The sequence below is a fragment of the Schistocerca gregaria genome, chromosome 5 (assembly GCF_023897955.1).
Source record: "Schistocerca gregaria isolate iqSchGreg1 chromosome 5, iqSchGreg1.2, whole genome shotgun sequence".
NCBI classification, from domain to species: Eukaryota; Metazoa; Arthropoda; class Insecta; order Orthoptera; family Acrididae; genus Schistocerca; species Schistocerca gregaria.
In genome coordinates this window covers 352,106,564-352,128,578 of record NC_064924.1, presented here as the reverse complement: position 1 = coordinate 352,128,578, position 22,015 = coordinate 352,106,564, and the positions used below count along the sequence as shown (strand labels likewise).

Here is a 22,015-nt window from a genome sequence, read left to right as displayed (position 1 = left end):
ACTTGAAAAGGCGCACTTCAATATTTCGAACAAAGATGTTACGAACTGGATCCTTGAAATTTCATCTAATATTTACAGATGGATCAGTTGCCCACAACTGTCACAGTTCAAACAATTTATCCTGCCAGAAGACTCCCCTATCTTCACAGCAGAAGAAATAGCCATCTACGTCTACATCTACATGATTACTTTGCTATTCACAATTAAGTGTCTGGCAGGGGGTTCAATGAACCACCTTCAAGCTGTCTCTCTACCGTTCCACTCTCGAACGGCGAGCGGGAGAAACGGGCACTTAAATGTTTCTCTGCGAGCCCTGATTTCTTTCTTATTTTTTCGTGATGATCATTTCTCCCTATGTAGGTGAGTGCCAACAGAATGTTTTCGCAATCAGAGGAGAAAATTTTGGTGATTGACATTTTGTGACAAGATCCCATCGCTACGAAAAACGCCTTTGTTTTAATGATTGCCACTCCAATTCACTTATCATGTCTGTGGCGCTATCTCCCTTATTCAGCGATAATACAAAACGAGCCGCCCTTCTTTGAACTTTTTCTGTGTCATCCGCCAGTCCAACCTAATGCGGACCTCACACCACACATCAATACTCCAGAATAGGGCTGACAAGCGTGGTGTAAGCAGTCTCTTTAGTAGACCTGTTGCACCCTTTAAGTATTCTGCCAATGAACCGCAGCCTTTGGTTTGCTCTACCCACAATATTGTCTATGTGATCGTTCCAATTTAGGTTCTCTGTAATTGTAATCCCTAAGTATTCAGTTGAATTTACAGCCTTCAGATTTGTGTGACTTATCGCGTAATCGAAATTTAGTGGATTACTTTTAGTAGTCATGTGAATAACTTCACACTTTTCTTTATTCAGGGTCAATTGATACTTTCCGCACCATACGGATATCTTATCTAAATCATTTTGCAATTCGTTTTGGTCATCTGATGATTTTACAAGACGGTAAATAACAGCGTCATCTGCAAACAATCTAAGACGGCTACTAATATTGTCTCCTATATCGTTAATAAAGATCAGAAACAATAGAGGGCCTATAACACTTCCTTGGCGGATGCCAGATATTACTTTTGTTTTACTCGATGATTTCCCGTCTATTACTACGAACGATGACCTTTCTGACAGGAAATCACGAATCCAGTCGCACAACTGAGGCGATATTCCATAGGCACGCAATTTGGTAAGAAGACGCTTGTGAGGAACGGGGTCGAAAGCCTTCTGGAAATCTAAAAATATGGAATCGATTTGACATCCCTTGTCGATAGCACTCATTACTCCACGAGTATAAAGAGCTAGCTGTGTTTCGCAAGAATGATATTTTCTGAATCCGTGCTGACTACGTGTCAATAAATCGTTTTCCTCGAGGTTCAAAAATGGTTCAAATGGCTCTGAGCACTATGGGACTTAATTTCTGAGGTCATCAGTCCCCTAGAACTTAGAACTACTTAAACCTAACTAACCTAAGGACATCACTCACATCCATGCCCGCGGCAGGATTCGAACCTGCGACCGTAGTGGTAGTGGCATTTTGGGTATTGGTGTGACTTGAGCAATTTTTCAGTCTTTAGGTACGGATCTTTCTGTGAGCGAGCGGTTGTATGTAATTGCTAAACATGGAGCTATTGTATCAGCATACTCTCAGAGGAACCTGACTGGTATACAATCTGGACCAGAAGCGTTGCCTTTATTAAGTGATACAAACTGCTTTGCGACACCGACAATATCTACTTCTATGTCTCTCACCTTGGCAGTTATTCTTGATTGGAATTCATGAATGTGTATATCGTCTTCTTTGGTGAAGATATTTCGGAAAACCGTGTTTAATAACGCTGCTTTAGTAGCACTGTCATGAATGACTTCACCGTTGTTACCACGCAGTGAAAGTGTTGATTGCGTCTTGCCACTGGTGTGCTTTATACATGACCAGAATCTCTTTGGATTTTCTGCCAGATTTCTTTATGGAAATTATTAAAAGCATCTCGCATTGAAGTACGCGCTATGCTTCGAACTTCTGTAAGACTTAACCAGTCTTGGAGATTTTACGTTCTTTTAAATTTGGCATGCTTTTCTCGCTGCTTCTGCAAGAGCGATCTGACCCGTTTTGTGTACCAAGGAGGATCAGTACCATCACAGTTAATTTATGTGGTATATGTTTCTTAATTGCTGTCAATAGCCTCTCTTCGAAACCATTCCACAACTTTTCTACTCCTTACATGACAAGATCATAAAGAGTGAAGACTCTCTCTTAAAACGGCGTTAAGAGCATTTTTATCAGCTTATTTAGAAAGATATACTTTGCGTTTCTTTTTGACGGTTGTAGGTGTTAGACATTCAGCCTAGCAGCAACTGCCTTGCGGTCGCTAATCCCTGTATTCGTCACGGTACGCTTTATTTGTCCAGGATTTGCTAAGAGGTCAAGTATGCTTTCGAAACCATTTACGCTGCGAGTGGGCTTATGAACTAATTATTCAAAATAATTTTCTGAGAAAGCATTCAGTACAATTTCGGATGACGTTGACATTTTATGCCTGCCGCTGGCTTTAAACGTATAATTTTTCCAGCATATCGAGGGTAGATTGAAGTCACCACCGACTATAGCTGTATGAGTGGGGTACCTATTTGAAATGAGACTCAAGTTTTCTCTGTTCAGTAACGATATCCTCTAACCTAAAAATAAACCGCCCAGTCCCTTCCTCACAGCCCCCACTACCCGTGTAGCCGCTTCCTGTGTGTGGTGGACTCCTGACCTACTAAGCGGAACTCGGAAACCCACCACCCGGTGGCGCAAGTCAAGGAATCTGCAGCCTATACAGTCACAGAACCACCTGAGTCTCTGATTCAGACCCTTCACTCGGCTCTGCAGCCAAGGACCACAGTTGGTTCTATCGACGATCTGCAGATGATGAGCACCACCTTAATCTCGCAAGCAAGACTGACAGTCTTTACCATTCCCGCTAGCCGCCCGAAACCAGAGAGAATCTCCTCTGATCCAAAGCGACACACGTCATTGGTACCGACATGAGCACCACCTGCAGTTGGCCGCACCCTGTACTCTTCACGGCATCCGAAAACACCCTTTCTACATCTGGAATGACTCCCCCTGGTATGAACACGGAGTGCACACTGGCTTCCTTACCCTCCTTGGCAGCCATGTTCCTAAGGGGCCCCATTAAGTGCTTAACGTTAGAGCTCCCAACTACCATGAAACCCACCCTCTGTGAATACCGAGACCTTGCAGACCAAGAAGCTTCGTCTGGAACATGGTGGACGACTGCATACGGCTTAGAGACATCGTCAGCCACAGATAACGCCCGAAACCTGTTCGTCAAACGAACCAGGGACGCCCTACAATCGGCCCCTCGGAAATTTTTCGGTGCCTGCCCGATTTTGGAATGATCTCCCACTCGACCACGGGTGAGGGGTCAACCCACAGCAGCCGACCTATCGGGGGACACTCCATGTAGCAGCCACATTACCTTTCGGATCATCAATAGCACTTCTTTCAGTAGGGTACGCAAAGTCACCTGCAAGAAACGGCGATAGCTCCGACCCGTTAGGCGATGTGGAAGGAAGACTGGCCCCAAAATATGGTCGCCAGTTGTCCCGGTCCACACGTTCCACCTGCACCGATGCTGCTGAATCGCTGACACCATTCCGTCGGGGTTCTGCATACTATCCCAAAGATACCACTCCGCGTAAAGCTGGCCTCATCCGTGAATAGGATGGATCACACAAATCCCGGAATCGTAGTTGCCTGGTGAAGAAAGGAGTGACAAAACTGCTCCCGACGCCGAAAGTCTGTCACTAGTAAGTCAGTCGCTACAATTGATACAGTTAGTAACAATTGTCATGGAAAATGTTCCACACGGTCGCCTGGCTTACTCCGTACTGGCGGACCAATTGCCTGGTACTGACAAGGCGGTCGCTTTCCACAGTGTTAATCACAGTTTCCTCCAGGTCCGGTGCCCGAACATTCCAGGAACGTCCTTCGTGATTTCCTTCTTCATGAAACAACCTTGCCTCAGACAAACGGCGAAACACTGTTGCAAACATTGAATGTTGTGGTTGTAGTCGGCGGGGATGGGTCTCCTGATACAACCTTGCTGCCCGCCGCTGGTTCCCATTTGCCTTTCCTTAAGTAAACACCATGTCGGCAAGCTCCCGATTCGAATACGGAACCATCGTGTAAAACGCTGTATCAAATCCGCTACAAGGTGAATCAGCAAGAGAAGTAAATCGGATACAACATTACCAATTACTACGGCGGAAGAGGGTGCTAGAGAATGACGCATGAGGAACAGTACCACCCTCTAGGACGAAACCATGCATACTGTAACTGTGGCTGCATGGCACAGCGCGTATTAGACTGCAGTTCCTGTAACAAAGTATGATTGAATAAATGGTCTCTAGCAAGGAAACCATGCGTTTCCGGACGTAAGTTCATTAGACCATTTTTGTTCCGTATCCTCTCATGGATCAATCCCTAGAGCTTGTACACGGTGGAAAACATCGCCCTCTATAAACTCCAGTTTATCATCATTTAGTATTTCCTCCCATCGACATATTTTGGGTACTACGTCACAATGCCGGCCGCGGTGGTCTCGCGGTTCTAGGCGCTCAGTCCGGAACCGCGCGACTGCTACGGTCGCAGGTTCGAATCCTGCCTCGGGCATGGATGTGTGTGATGTCCTTAGGTTAGTTAGGTTTAATAAGTTCTAAGTTCTAGGCGACTGATGACCACAGATGTTAAGTCGCATAGTGCTCAGAGCCATTTGAACCATTGAACGTCACAATGTGCAGATGGTCGCATTAGTTTGTCCAATCTGTTACGATAGTCATTGCTTGTTATACTCGTATGCGATACTAAGCAGCGTATCAGTTTGTCGAAACACCGTACGTCGTTAAAGACGCAGCAAATTTAGATACAGCTGGCAACATATGGAGGGAGAGCGCCAATGGTGTGTTCCCCGACGGATACACACTCGTCGCGACGAGTCATTGAGCCACTACATCGGCTGACCTGCGGCATCCTTCCTAGACTCGGTACAAAAATCATGCGATCACATAAGATTCTATACAGAATGAAACTACCGACCGCTAAATATGTAACTGATCTGTGGCGTCACGAATTAAAATAAGCAATCAACACAAACAGGAGATGGGAGATTTTGCTCAGAATATCTTAGAATTTAGATGTATTTCAAGGTATTCAAGCGCCTGACGTTGCTGGCGTTCTGTTAGCCATTTTCAGTTTTGGTACTCAATTATAAAAAAAGTGCCATGTAATCACTACCCTCAGAGGGTAGTATTTGTACATTATTTATAGTACCTTACATAACAAAGCATCAGTTGAAAGAATCAGTGACAAGCAGATTATTTGCAGATAATCGCCAGAGGTCAAAGTCACGTAGATTGCTGACAAAATTAGCTTCGTATGTTGCTTCTTTTCGAAGATACTGAGCATGATAGTATTGTAGAGTGAACTACCGGAATCATTCCTCAGATTTAATGAACCAAGGATGGGAGAAGCCACCTGAGGTGCTGCTACGAAGAGTGCACCACTCGCTCACTGGCCGACGCGTCCACTGTCAGAAAGCTGAACGGCAGAAGCTGGCAGCGGAGCGTCCGAGTGGACTCGACTGCGCACGAACTGGAGCAGTGAAAGTTGAGGCTGAGGCTGAGGCACTTCACTGTTCGTTAGCCAGCACTACTCCGAGCCGGGGGCGTAGCTCAGATGGTAGAGCGCTCGCTTAGCATGTGAGAGGTACCGGGATCGATACCCGGCGCCTCCAGGTACATATTTTGCTATATCTTTGAAGAATCATCCCGTAAATATCTGTACATATGGCGTAAAGTAATTCATGTTTAGCGTAGAAGTAACCTCGGAACTTCCTATACTGATCGCAGCACGTTTAAAACACTTTAACTATGAAATATTTCGGCTATTTAGTGTGTTCTCCGGAATCTCAAAAGGTTCTACGTTTTTTAAATCTGCTACTACCAAATCAAAAGGAATTTATTAATATCTCAGTTTTTTTTTTAATCCTGCGGTTCAGATTAAAAAACCGCCTGCCCCCCGCATATCTAATTAAAACTTTGGAACTAAAGTTATCTTTACTGAGCTAAGAATACTGTTGAATAAGTAGACTTTGCAATCTGGAACAAGGACTACAACGTAATTAGATCAATTTTTTATGCTACACATTTCAATGTAACGCCAACGGCCTCACCGTAGTGGTAACACAGATTCCCGGAATATCACCAAAGTTAAACGTTGTCGGATTTGGATAGCACTTGGATGGGTCACCGTCTGGGTTTGTCGAGTGCTGCTAGCAAGTGGGGTGCACTCAGCCCTTGTGAGGCCAATTGAGGAGCTACTTGGTTGAGAAGTAGCGAGACCGGTCGCGAAAACTGACAACGGCCGGGAGAGCAGTGTGCGGACCATATGCCCTTCGTATCAGTGTCGCCTAAGGTCTGAGGACGAGACGGCGGCCGGTCGGTACCGTTGGGCCTACAACGTCTTTTCGGAAGGTGTTTGTCTGTTTTTATGTCAATGTAATTCCGATAATTACGGCCAACGTCCGGGCGCGATACGTATGTCGCCGTTTTTCAACCAAAATAGCAGACAACAATTCGAACACTGTGGAGAAAAAGACAACGAATACCGAAGCAAACTGACCGTCTCCCGGGTAAAATGGTATGTATGTATGTATTAAACCGAAGACCTAGAAGCGACGGAGACGCTTTGTCCGGCCGTAGCCCTCAGTGCTTCACATCCCCACAACAAGCCACAGCACCCCACCGCCACCCCACACCGAACCCAGGGCTATTGTGCGGTTCAGCCCCCAATGGACCTCCCGGAGAACGTCTCATACCAGATAAGTGTAAACCCAAATGTTTGCGTGGCCGAATAATTATGGCGTTCGCGTACGGTGTTTGAACAGCAATCGCCGACGCAGTGTGAGGCGGAATAAGGGGAACCAGCTCGCATTCGCCGAGATAGATGGAAAACCGCCTTAAAAACCATCCACAGGCTGGCCGGCACACCGGACCTCGACACTAATCCGCCGGGCGGATTCGTCTTGGGGACCGAAATAAAATGGTACTCGTGGAGTTTCTTACACGTAACGGTACCAAGAAAATATTTTATTGACAATGTTTGAATATCTATCACGACGAAAACGTGTTACCAGCAAGAGTAGAACGTAGGACAGTTATAATGACGTTTATATTTACGTTCTGCAAGCCCTGTATTTCTTACCATTGTTTCTCTCTTCCTCCCGATTCCATTCGAGGAAAGAACAAGGGTAACTGAATATTTGTATGCCTCCATGAGTGCCATTATTTATCTTACCTTCTCCTTACAGTCATTACGTAAAAATAAAAACGATGCAGATAGAAAAATTGTTTTACATTTACAATCTATCTGCAATATTGTTTGTCTACAATGACATTTTGCAAGAAGTACGTCGTGTAAATGCAGTGACTCTTAGCTTGATTTAGCAGAAACTCTGCAAGACTTGTAGTAGCTGAATCGGTGACTTTATAACGCTAGCAGAAAGTTTCTGATTTCCTTCAATCTCTATTTTCTTTTTTTAATGTGACCCAGTGAGGATCCCACACCACTCAATCAATTCTCATAAAATGGTTGCACGAATAGCGCCTTCCATTTACTTTCCTGAGAATCCACTGTGTATCGCATTGCTTCATAGGATTACAACTATTTAATCAATGTGATTCAATACAGCAGCAGGTTTAATGTTACCTATACTTCTGTTCCCCTGTATGATCTAGAGTTTATCAACTTTTAAGGAAAGGTTCCGATCGTTGCATCATTTCCTCATGGTCGTTCGCCACTTCACTTCATTGTCTGTTTTTCTTCAGTTACTCAACATTTTCGCTTTTCTGCGAACTTTGAACGTAATAGCTTAGACAGCAACACAATAAGATAGTTGTCATTTGTGCTCCTGGAGTGCAGCCTGACTCCATTCTCATTGTCAATTTTAATTCAGACAACTTATTGATCTCTTCAGTCAGATTATTCTAGTAAATCAGACACTTAGAAGAAACATTGTATCGCTACATCCCTCGTGTCAGCTCAAAACGTGGTATGGCGTCGAACACCTCCTGGAATCAATACTGGCGAAATTCACCTGTTTAACCGTTTCCACAACTTGCGGGATCTCATATACGAAAAGAATGTTTTCTCACAGTCCTCATAAACGGAAGTAACCTTGCTGTGGCAGAATGATTTGGCTCTGAAATCAGTCTACAGAAACACAACATCAAGGAATCTGCACGCCATTACCATTTAGGGCTATAAATTTTTAATTTGGTTCTACTGGCATTAATTGACACCACTTTTTCTGTGGACTAGATGCGTGAAACAGTTTCTCAAGTAGAGAGAACCTATTCTGTGTCAGGCGCGGTCTGCATAGCATGGAAACGCTGCTGTCAGTTTACGAGACCGGAGCCGCTACTTCTCAATCAAGTAGCTCCTCAGTTTGCCTCACAAGGGCTGAGTGCACGCAGCTTGCCAACAGCGCTCGGCAGACCGCAAAAGTGCTAGCCCAGTCCGACGGCGCTTAACTTCGGTGATCTGACGGGAACCAGTGTTACCACTGCTGCATGGCTGTTGGCCTTAATGTGGCGCTTCTAGCTTTAATTGGCACTACCCTGTTCTTGAACAAAATGCACGAAGGAGTTTCTCACGTAGACAGAAGCTATTCTGCCTCAGGTGCGATCTACATGGTACAGAAACACAATGCTGTGCAACCAGTAACACCATGCACTGCTGAGACTCAGCGCCATACGACCGCGGGAGCGCTCAGTTAACAGGATAAAAAAATATACATTATGATGGCTAGCTAGTTGCGCGATGCCTGCTTTGAGCAAGGCAGTCATAAACACTTATTCGTAAATCCTTCAAGAAGTCAGCTGTAAAATCATCATCCTCCTGTGGGACAAATACCATGTTTATCTGGACTCAAAAAAAAAAAAAAAAAGGTTCAAATGGCTGGCTCTGAGCACTATGAGACTTAATTTCTGAGGTCATCAGTCTCCTAGAACTTAGAACTACTTAAACCTAACTAACCTAAGGACATCACACAGATCCATGCCCGAGGCAGGATTCGAACTTGCGATCGTAGCGGTCGCGCGGTTCCAGACTGTAGCGCCTACAACCGCTCGGCCACGCCGGCCGGCTATCTGGACTCAAGGACAAGCGCAAATATTTGCTACATTCCTCATGTTCTTAGAACTGCTTTTAATCTGAGCAGATAGAAAAGCTGTCTATGATAAGGCAGCCATAGAATCTTCTTCCAGCGACGTTCCTTCTTCCATAGTGGCGTTCCCACTACTTTCAGCAGACACAGACACTCTTGGAAAAGATCGTATGGAAGCATCGTCCGGAAGACCCCGCATGGGAAACTCGAGCAAATCTTTCCATTTGATGCCATGTGAGCGACTTGCGCGTCTTTGTGATAAAGCAGATATGATATGATTGGAACAACACAAACACCCAGTCTCCAAGCGAAATCATCCACATGGCGACACCATACGTTCACCGACCAGGGACGTTCGTTAATTGCCAACTTGCCGTAATCAGTGGGGATTGTCTTTACTCCAGTAATGCGTGTTATGCCGGTTAACGCTACCATGGTTTGTGAACGGTAAAGTCATTGGAAAACAGCACCTCGGAAAAGAACGTGGGGGTAATTTGCATTTGTTTACGTACTCATTCGCAAAACACTACTCAGTTATGGAAACTGGCGCCCTGTAATTCTTGGAGTAGACGTGGTATGGATGATACTTACAACGATGCAGTATTGTGACAACACTACCTACGAACATACCGGAAACGCGGTGTAAATGTCGGACGCTTACCCCTGGGTAGTGGTGCACTGCCGCTAGTACAGCTTTTTCAATAGCTTCCCCTGTTTCGTTTCCTTTTGCCGATATCAGACGTAAAGGCGTTCACAGTCTTTTCTCTAGAAAACGCTCGGCATGCAGCAGTCTCAACATTTCTCTCACATTCTCCGTAAATCAGGATCATTCAATTTTTTTCTTCTGTGGTTACAACACTGATAATCCACTTGCACGTATGTTCTCCAAATGCTAGGTATCTGTGCAAAAAATAAACACTGCGCAAGTACTGTAATGTTTAGAGCCGTTATCCGTTCTACATCTGACGATACGTTAACTCCGGTCGCAGTGTACTGCCTGTTACGATACGTCGGAGCTCGATATAAGGACACGGTGGCGAGTCGAGTAGTCTCCTGTTCCAAATGTCAGAGGAATACAACGTAGTGAATGGGGTTGCAAATAGAAGTTATGAAATGCTGGCCTATCCTACCCTTGCAGCACGGAAGTGAGGTCCCAAGTGCGATTGGATATTTAAGGGTCATTGAGTAGCATGTGGTAAACAACGGTTGTCTATCCATTTCTATTCCTGCGATTACAGCGCCATCTGGGGCGAAACGAGGAAAATGCTTCTGACAAAACGTATGTAGATTTTGCCGTAGAATCGTACTCTCCAATAAAAAACGAGGGGTTTCACTGAAGATTGCATCCCGAAACCCAAGCACGGTGTGGGGCGGCGGGTCGAATGTGTCCCCCTCCGAGACAAACAAATTGGAACATGTAACTTTTTTTTGATCCGATGTGTTGCTTTCGAGATATTTCAATGTATTCAGCTAAAATGGATACCCTATACACACGGCGACGCAAAGCAATGATAAAGGAATCACCTCTTCTTTCATTCGGATCCCTTTTCACTCGGGAATCACTTACAATGGAAAGGTAGATCAGTTAGCGAAGTCAGCAGCAACATCAGAAATTAGCTATCACTCAACATTTCCTAAATCACGCCTTCATCCATAGATCAAGGAAAAAATCATTATCTATTGGAAAAGTAAGAACAAATGGCATGCCTCGATACAAACAACTGTTCCATCTAAGCCCTGGTTCCACTGAAGTGTATCATGTTTATTTTTTATTATTTGTGTGACGAAACCATGAACTTGTAAGAAACTCTCACATCACAAAATTTATATATAATATCAGTAATTTAAGAACAAATTTTAATTGTAACTCTCAGACATTATGCATTGGGCGTAATAAGTAACCTCAGTATTCTTATTTTGTTGAGAAACGAACTATTTCTTAGAAAGCTTAGAATTCCTGTTCTGGAAACCCACTTTTGATCGGGCTTTCGAAGGATTAGGAGGTACATGTTGTCATTCCTCTGTAATATCTGATTTTTGGAATACTAATCATTTTATTCAAGAATAAAGGTGTCTGCAATTATTTTAGGAACCTTTGTCATTAGCAGTAATTGTCAAACATGCTGATCTCAACCATATTTTCTTCGCTTGGTCCAAACACAGTGTGCACAGACGGTTTTTTTATCTGCCAGAAAGGAAAGATACGTTTCACCACAACATAAAATTCTCAAAGAAAGTAATATCAAGCATAATTCGGATGCGTTTTAATTGTGGACATATTTCCAACGCTTGTAATCTTGAATCCTCCTCATAGTGATTGTCAAACATGCTGATCTCAACCATATTTTCTTCGCTTGGTCCAAACACAGTGTGCACAGACCGCCTTTTTTTATTTTAGTTTTTTATTTTTTTTTATTTTTTTAGATAAATGTATCAGGAAATCGTGGGCGCATTGTGCGAATGCAGAACGACTATTTCTTGTACGTCATGTTATTTAAGTATTTTAGTCTTCACAAATCAAACCTGCAGAGCTACTTCTACGAATTCCGAATTAATATTTATTGTAACATTTTATGTAGAAGTCAGTACAGTATTTTCGCGGCTTTTCATGGAGGACTTCAGAAAGTCTGGCATACATTTACCTTGTGGTTTTTTAGTATCCTTTTCGGCAACTCCACCCATACACATAATACAATATATAAATACTTAACATCTTGTCAAATTACAGTATGGCTTTTATCTATAACATCTACCTATTACAAAATCAAAATTTAATTCCATATTTGTACCAACCATTCGAAATATTTATAATATTTATGGCTGTGTGGTCCTTTTTGTCAAATCATAAATGAAATAAAATTAAAAAATAAGAAAAGATAAGTTAACATCAACGACGTGCTTGAAACACCCCCTATCTCGTCTGAAATTGCAGTTTTCTCAGATGAACTCATGAAAGACATGGGTCCCAAAAAATCAGGTTTATATATAGTATTTCACAACGTTTCAAAATCATCTGACTCGGTACACGAGCGTTCATTAAAAAAAAAGTAAAATTTTACGGGGTAGCAAACCACTTGGGGTGACTGGCTGATGGACTGATGACCCATAGTGCTCAGAGCCATTTGACTGCCTGATGACGTTTTAGTCCTTTCTTGCTGAATGAAATGAACACTGTGGTGAGCACAACATATACAAAAAGCAGTCAAATGAAAACGAGTCGGAGCAGTAAGTAAACTACTTATTATTTCAAAAGTAATCACCATAACTTCTAATATATTTGTCCCACTATGAGGCAGAAGAGTCAGTCCCTCCATAGAAAAATGTTAACGCTTGCCTAAGGAACCTTGATTGTACCCAGGCGTGCATATCCTCGTCCGAAGCAAATCGAAGGCCACAAATAGCTTTCTTCAAGTCTCCAAGAATGTGTAAATTGCAAGGGGAGACAGCGGGACTGTATTGGCAATGGCTTCGCAGCGAAACTTATGCAGAGCAGTGCAGACACATTGGCAACATGTGGGCCCGGCCACAGCATTGTTGCGACAACGTTGCAGAAGTTTCGCTGGGAAGTATTACACATTCTCCACAGAGTACCGATTTCTCCCCATGCGATTTCCAAGTTTTTGGAGCCCTGATGAAAGACATCCGTGGCCATCGATTTGTTTCGGAAGGAGAGGTGCATGACTGGGAACAATCATGGCTCCATAGGTAACTACAAACATTTTTACATGAATACATTGAGAGTCTTGTCTCACAGTCGGATAAATGTATGAAAATTTACGGTGATTATGAAATAATGAACACTTAAGTTACTTTTCCGTATATTTAGTTTTCGCTTGTCTGCTCCTTATGGACTCAGAGAAAATGAAAGAAAAACGAAAGCATTAAGGAACAGCAGCAATGACAGTAGAGATAAATTAAACACCAGGATAAGGGACCATGTATTAGATGAAGTGAATGAATTCTGTTGACTTAGAAGCAAGATAATGTATGATGGGCGAAGCAGAGTAGCATAAACACAGAGGTGATACCTCACTAAAGGAAATCTACTGCTGTCAAACATAAGCTACAAACTGAGGAAGAAATACCTGGGAATGTACTTCTGATGCACAGTACTGCATGAACGTGAATCACGGGCAGTGGGAAACCGGAAAAGAAGAGAATTGAGGCTTTGAAATGTGGTCTTACAGATCTGTGTTGAAAATTAAGCTGACTTGTACGAAATGAAGAGGTCCTCCGCAGAATTTGACAGGAAAGGAATATGTGGGAAACATTAAGTAGAAGAAAGGACGTGATATACAACGAGTGCTGAGACGTTCTGGAATAAAATTCACGGTCCTAGACGGAACAGTAGAGCGTGAAGTGTGACACGATATTTTTATGAAATGACCTGTCCCACTTCCAGGGTTCTGTGACATTCAATAGTACGTAGGGCTTAGGACATCCCACTGTGAGAGAGATTATCACGATGTATGCGACTTGGAGAGCATTTTGAACCATCACTTTTACAAGGCAGAACAAAGAGCGAGCTTCTCCACTTGCTGTGTGGGGACGCTTGTTCCTTAGCGTCATGGTTTGAAGGTCTTTAGAAGACAAGCAGGAAAAAAGGTCACGGCTGCAATGGACGCCGTGACAAACGACTGTTGAACTGACTTATGTAGATATGCTTCTTGTCTTGATCTTGTCCAAGCAACATCATTTTAAAAAAAGAATCTGACAACCCAAGTTGTACACTAAATTGTTTTGTAAGATAAAACTTGAACACAGAAGGTTTAATGTTTAGGCGTTTATTTCATTTAAGTAGTTTGGAAGAAAATTAACGCTCTGTTTCATCACCCATCCACGCCCAGGGAGACGAGGTCCAGTGATGACGACTGTAACATTGGATATGATGATGATGTTTGGTTTGTGGGGCGCTCAACTGCGCGGTCATCAGCGCCCGTACAAAGTCCCAATTTTTACACAGTCCAATCTAGCCACTGTCACGAATGATGATGAAATGATGAGGACAACACAAACACCCAGTCCCCGGGCAGATAAAATTCCCAACCCGGCGTGGAACCGAACCTGGGACCCCATAATGCAGAGGGAGCAACGCCACCCACTAGACCACGAGTTGCGGACTCGGGTAGATGTGACTAGCAGGGGGACCTCAGCAACATCGAGGAAGACGACCGAGAGAAATTTACTAAGTAAATCTACTAACATCTAGCATCAGAGGGTTACAGGTCGCACACAGGAAATGTGGCAGTGATGCCATACCGGAAACCAACTAAGTTACATTTCAAGGGCAAACATCTAATGTGATTTAACGTCGTTCACAGTTTTCTACTTTAGGCCGTGTGAATATGTGACGAATCCGGAGAAGAGTACAATCCATTTCTTCTTTTCATAGTGAAGTATGCTGTAATGAGTTGGAAGTCATACAGAAGAGATGGGGCCCCTCCACGCCCGCACCAATGTGGTGACCAAACCAAAATTTCTACTGTCACCTCCTTAAACATGTTAGTTATCTAGTAAGTGGATCACAGGATGCTGTTATAGATGTCCGTGCATCTGGGTACGACTACGCATTAACACGGTCCATCGGTCATACAGAAATTTTCAGTGGACCGTATTGTCACACTAAAAATCAAAGTAACGGCGATCTTAAATTTTAGGTGAACATATTCATTAAAGATTGTTCTGTTCCACTCATACTGATATGATGAGCGCATACAAGAAACAACGTTTCTCTTACTTTCCACAGTAGCCAGATCTCAATGTTATTAAGTCATTGCCATGCATGCTTTTGTTGCTCCTCCACTTCAGCATCTCTTAAGGAACAGTAGACGTTTCTTTGCAAGAAAATACATAAACTCCAATTTATCATCATTCAGTATTTACTTGCATAGACATGTTTTGGGTACTACGCCATCTTGTGCACGTGGTCGTTTTATTTTGTCCAATCTATTTCGTTTTCTTACTCGTATGATGTACTTAACAGCGCATCACTTTATCGAAGTATCGTATGTCGCTAAAGATGCAGCATATCTGCATTCAACAGGCAACAGATTAAAGGAAAGGCCAATAGTGTGTTCCCCGACGATAAAAATTCCACGCGACGAATCATGCTACAACAGCTGTCCTGGGGCTGCCATTGTTGACTCAGTACAGAAAACATAAATGATCACTCAATACTCTAGCAGAATGAAATATAGTGGCCACTAACCTTTAAACTGAGCTGCGACGACAGGAATTAAAATGAGATACCAAAACGGACATGAGAAGGGAGACCTTTTACTTAACCTTGGAAATACCGTGGGGTCTTTTTCTAAAAGAAGCCTTGTTCTATATTCCTCAAAATTATGAAAAAATCGTAATTTTCCTTACTTAAGTAATAATACATTAATAAAACTTTTTGAATGTATTAGATTTTGCAGAAAGTCATGATAGGACCACTGAATACCACTGTGTTCATATTCGACACCACTTCTACCTCGTGATTGTTTGATACATTAATGTTGTTTTACAATCTATAATGTTGACAGGACTTCTTATCCCGTCAGTTATTTGTTGCTTGCTTGTGGAGACTAGTTCTGTGTCTGTTACACTTAGCCGAAAAATGGCTTGTCACCTTTCCCAAAAGGAAGTGCTCGAAATATAGTTCAAGTACCTCTAAGCACTATGGGATTTAACATCTGAGGTCATCAGTCCCCCAGAACTTAGAACTACTTAAACCTAACTAACCTAAGGACATCATACACATCCATGCCCGAGGCCGGATTCGCACCTGCGACCGTAGCAGCAGCGCGATTCCGGACTGAAGCGCCTAGAACCGCTCGGCTACAGAGCCAGCTGTTCGAAATATTACTGCAAGTTAATCGTCTCTCTGGAGAATCAAATACTGATACCAGTGTAGCAGATCTGATGTCTCATGTAGTGATGGAGACATAGAAGTCTTAGAAGAGACTGTTCCTGAATTAGACGGAAATTCGGAAGAAAAATTGGGAAGTTCAAACATCCAGCCTGTAAAGGGACTGACACATACTTCTGACTGTTTTAGGTAAGTACTTATTGTACATTAAGTTACTATTTACCTATGTATGACAGTGTCTAATGCCACGATGTATACTTTTTATCTATTTGATCTAAGTAAAAAAAAGAAAAAACAAAGAAGAAGCATGGCACAAACACGAGTATATGGGTAAATTACATTTCAAGGCGCTGATGTTCCTCACAGCAATGTAACAATTGACGAACAACTTGTGACATTTAATGTCAGGTAGCCTGTTCGGCAACATATTCCTTCAAAACCAGGAAAATATGCGTGGAAGTTGCGGGCTGCAAGTGATAGTGCAACATTTTACGTTTTCTCTTCATAGATTTACATTATTCGACAAGAAAATGAATCACGCGAAGCTGGTCAAGACAAGAGAGTTGCTTTAGATATGGTTTTCTAGACAGTGGCGGAACTGTAACGGCTGACAATGTTTTCATAAGTCTTAGTTTGGCGAGAGCACTTTTGGGAAGAAAGGAGAACTACCAAAAGCTTTAACTCAGACCAATGCATATGTGCGTTCCCTTCACATGTTCAATCCAAGTATTATGCATATTTATGCGATCGGGAATGCTCAGTAGCAGCCAGGCTACTTGTACATTTAACAATTAAGCGTCAGTAAGGAGCATTAGTGATGAAATCATAGGAGGCAATGTTGTGCAATCTTAGTAGGGACAGGATCCGACTATTCGAGAGTAGGATCTTACAAACTGAGACAGTGTCCAGAGGCAAACTTCCGTCACAATGTCCACAAACGTGACGTCAGATCCACCTAGCAACAGCGATCTGAACGACCATTGGCTGAAAGTTGGGAGAGAAGTGTCCTTATTGGCTGAGGGAGATAGGTGGGGCGGTCTCTCTTGTCCCTCGGGAAGATGGGGCGAGTGAGTCGCGAGGAGCCACGCAAAACGCACGGTCGAGTAACTGGGGTGGCTCTAAAAGAACGGTAACGAGTGCATATTTCAGATGTTAAACAAGACATAAAGTGAAGTTGTTAGTTATAAGAAGGCCGCGTGTCGTTGGCAGTGTCTGTCATTATTTAAAGTCAGAAAACTGTGTTAATGTATGTAAAGGGTCGAATATAATGGCGTAGTCCAGAGCCACCATATTGCAAACTGATTATGTAACGTGTGTGAAAAAGCAGTTTCTGTACTGAAACTAGTCCAAACGTTGTTGACAATTAACAATTGGCATCCCTAAACACTCCACTTCAGCAGGATCAGCACCTACATGGAAGCTGGCGACTGAGCGCTACTACTGTGCTACGAGGGACTTACCGAAGCAGCAACCACCAGGTTAGTGATACCGCCCAGAGAAGTACTTCCTTCTCGCTACAATGCCAATGGGGGCGTTGTACATGGAATTCCTTGCACACGAAATAATGATTTATATATGACAAATAAAAGCCCTGGAAGCTGCGCACATGAAGGATATAAAATGATGGTCTCCAATGTTAGAGTAGAAGAAAATAGTCCACATTATGTAAAAATCTTTATGCAAGTCGAGATAATGAGACATGAAATGATTCACCAAAAAGAAACCAAATAAGAAAACAAAAAGAGTAGGCGATAAAAAGAACTGATTTCCTATGGAAATGTAAGAATAAAACTGTCTCAGATAATTGTAAGACAAACACGAAATGAAGGAATAAAAGAGCAGTGGGCAGGATCTGAAAACCGCAGCTGCATTGGTTGAGTGCACGGAATTGACTAACAAGCATGGAACAGAAACTGAAAAAATTGTGTATCGAAAGTTACTTGAATTGGAAGCTATGTGAAAATAGTATTAATTATTGACTAAATGTATGTGTAAGTTGTGACATGAATGGGGCCTGGAGAGACACAGAACACATTGGAGCGAGACAGCTGGTCTGCAAAGCCTCAGCATTGGCTACACACCACATCGCTCACTGTTGCCACAATCACATGGGCGTCAGCACCACACATTCTTCTCTTCTCCCAGCTCACCCCATCACGAACTGTAGATTTCACATATATTTCTAGTGTAGTGAACTGCAAGTTGATTTATAATCGATAGAACAACCATAACAAGGCCAATGATTGAATGTTATAAAAGTGAGAAGGACGGCACTCGCTGACAAAAAAGAAAAAAAGTAGTGAACCAGTGACTGATAGGAAGGCAATTACAGAGCCAATGGTATAGTACATGGTATAGTACATAGTAGTAAATGGGCATTAGAAATAAAGATAATCCTAATGGCAATTTTATAAGTTTTGATTAGATTGTTTTGTATTGTATTCAGAAATTATTAATATGTGAAGGCTTAGATGAGCTAACAAGCAGTGGTATATGAGTAGATGGTACATGAGTAGAGGATCAGAAGTAATTTTGAAGACAGAATACAGACTCAAATTTAATACGATGTATATCTGCGTAGCTATATCATGTTAAAGATAGTAATCCCAATGATTAAAGATGTAAACTGAGGACAAGAGATAGTCAACCGAGAATATTTCAAAATTAAACAAGATCTTCGAGCATATTTAATTTTGAAAATAAAAGAAGGGGGGGGGGGGAATGTGTAATGCATATGTGCATTCCCTTCACGTGTTTAAATCAAGTATTACGCACATTTATGCGATCGGGAATGCTCAGTAACAGACAGGTTACATGAACATTTAACAATCAAGCGTCAGCGAGGAGCATTCGTGATGAAATCATAGGAGGCAACGTTGTCCAACCTTAGTAGCGACAGGATCCGACTATTCGGGAGTAGGATCTTACAATCTGAAACAGTGTTCCGAGACAAACTTCCGTCACAATGTCCGCAAACGTGGCGTCAGATCCACCTAGCAACAGCGATTTGAACGCCCATTGGCCGAAAGTTTGGATATATGTATATGTAGGGAACGGGAGAAGTGTCCTTATTGGCTGAGGGGGAAAGGTGGGGTGGTCGCTCTTGTCCCTCGGGAAGATGGGGCGAGTGAGTCGCGAGGAGCCACGCAAAACGCACGGTCGAGTAACTGGGGCGGCTCTAAAAGAACGGTAACGAGTGCATATTTCAGATGTTAAGCAAGATATAAAGTGAAGTTATTAGTTATAAGAACGCCACGTGTCGTTGGCAGTGTCTGTCATTATTTAAAGTCAGAAAACTTACCGAAGCAGCAACCACCAGGTTAGTGATACCGCCCAGAGAAGTACTTCCTTCTCGCTACAGTGCCAATGAGGACGTTGTGCACTGAATGCATTTATGATAAGGCTGCATCGTACACCAGGTCGGGCAGAAAGGAATAACTACAAGAAGCCGACATTCTCACAGGAATAGGAACGCAACTCTTTAGTAGAAAACTAGATAATATTAGTTCCCCAGTACTTTTACCAACACCACAGACGAAAGAACGAGGACGGTGTCCATTTAGCAAAATGTCTGTGAAAAGAAAATACGTTGAAAAATGTTCAAAATGTGGCTGTTCTATGTGTAAAAACGACTCGGCAATTTCTTGCCTTAGACGCAATGCCTTATAATTGTAACTTTGGGATTTTATCAAAAATATTTCTAGTGTCGTCAGATGCACCTTTACTGAAAGCAGTGCTTAAAAATATTTTTGCATTTTTATTTATGTTCATTTCACTGCCATCAAGTTTTAGAAAATGAAAAGAATATAAAGATTGTGATTACATTCAGCACATATTAAAATTACAATTAGCAAAAAACAGATTAGCGGATCGATAGTAGGCGCCTGGAACGAGGCTTGGGCGGCGGGGGACAGTGACAACGATGAGCCTTACTTCTCTTCCGTTTGGAATATCAGAGATAGATGTATTTCAAGGGATGCTGGTGTCTGATGTTGTTGATGGTCTGTTAGCGATTTTCAGTTTTGGTAATCAGTTATAAAAAAGTGGCATGTAACCACTTGACTTTGAGGGTAGCTTTTGTACACTATTTATAGTAACTTACATAACACGGCATAAGTAGAAAGATTTACTCTTTATTCGAACTACTGACAAGCAGACTATCTGCAGATCTTTATCATACGTCAGATTCACGTAGATCTCTACGCTGACGAAATATGACTTCGTACATTGCTTCTATTCCAAGATACCGAAAAAAAAAACAGTACTGTAGAGTGAACTTTCAGAATCATTCCTCAGATTTAACGAACAAGGGCTGTATCTTGAAACCTGTCGTATGATAGGACGCGAGAAGCCACCTTAGTTGGTGCTTCAAAGCGTGTACCACTCGTTCATTTGTCGACGCGTCCTCACTCTGTTAGCTGAACAACAGCTGCCGGCCGCGGACTCGACCGCCTACAAACTGGGGCGGTGAAAGTTACGGCTGGGCTGGGGCACTCCTGTATCTGCAATTTTCAAGTTTATTAAACACGTCTGGGGGCGTAGCTCAGATGGTAGAGCGCTCGCTTAGCATGTGAGAGGTACCGGGATCGATACCCGGCGCCTCCAGCTATATATTTTGCTTTATCTTCGAAGAATCAGACCGGAAATGCAGCTGATGAGATGGATGAAAGTGAACATAGGAAGTGTATGAGCTCCTCCAAACTTTCTTTTCTTTAGGAACTTTTAACTACGAAATATTTCGGTTTCCTAGACTGCTCTTCTCGGTTATCTCAAGAAGTTCTATGTTTTTCCATATGCTACCACCAAATCAGAAGGAATTTATCAGTCTCTCACTTTTACTAACCTTACAGTTTAGGAAATTTTGTATTGTGTGCATCTACAGCTGTAGAACTGAACTAGGATGAATAAGAAGCAGCTGCATAAAAAAATCTTTATTTCTGATCCAAGCAGTTATTTATGATTTATTTCAAACGATAAGCAGTAGATGACCCAACATCCTTTTTCCAGTTGAGATAAAACTGTTTAACCGTCAAGAGGTCGGTAGTCAAAAAACCACCAAAATGTAAAGAACATCATCCCGATACAGAAAAAAACTAAGGCTTAACATCGTCGTGACAGCATGATGTAAGCATCGAGCGCCTCCCTGGACGAACTCTTCGGCTATGCCGTCACTGCTTACATCACGTTGTCACGACGATTTTAATCCTTAGTTTTTTCTGTATCGGGATGAGGTTCCCTATATTCTGGTCTATTCTAATTGGGACTACTGATCTCTTGATAGTTCAACAGTTTTATCACAACTGGATGAGGAATGTTGGATCATCTACAACTTATCGTTTGGAATAAATTATAAATCTGTATCCCTGAAGACGTGGCTCTAACGCCGGGAAATGTGGGATCAGAAATAAAGATTTACCACGCAGGTACAGCGGTCTTATTCATGATGATCCTACGGTTCAGGTTAAAAAACCGCCTGCCTCTCATATATCTTTGACAAAGCATGTCTAACTAAAATATTCGAAATGAAGATATATTTATTGAGCTATAGAATACTCTTGAATAAGTAGACTCTGCCCTCTGAAACACAGACTACAACGCAATTACATTTAAGGAAATTTGTGAAGTAGGCCAATTTTTTACACTACACATTTCAATGTAATTGCAATAAGTACGGAGGAAGTCCGAGGGTGATGTAAAAGTTATCGTTTATGAATCGCAATAGTAAATAGACAACGGATGGAAGTGTAAAGAAAGAAGTCAATGACTACTGAAGCAAGTTGATCGTCCCCTGAATATAATATTACTCGTGGAGGTTTTTCCACGTACCTGCATCCGGAAAATATTTTACTGACGATGGCAAAAATCATCTGTCACGTTGAAAACTTGTAATCAGTTCATTTTCCCAAGTATCCACTGCAC

The 22,015-nt window shown here is 42.5% G+C and overlaps 1 protein-coding gene and 2 non-coding genes across 3 annotated transcripts in view; 2 read left to right on the top strand and 1 right to left on the bottom strand.

The window, feature by feature from the left end:
* The window catches only part of LOC126273338 (tubulin polyglutamylase complex subunit 2), a 161,048-nt gene that overhangs the window by 96,517 nt on the left and 42,516 nt on the right, over window positions 1-22,015 (bottom strand). The gene's annotated exons all lie outside the window — the stretch shown is intronic.
* Window positions 5,739-5,811, top strand: Trnaa-agc (transfer RNA alanine (anticodon AGC)). Its single transcript has one exon. It is a non-coding gene; the product is annotated as a tRNA-Ala (tRNA).
* Window positions 20,629-20,701, top strand: Trnaa-agc (transfer RNA alanine (anticodon AGC)). The gene has a single exon. It is a non-coding gene; the product is annotated as a tRNA-Ala (tRNA).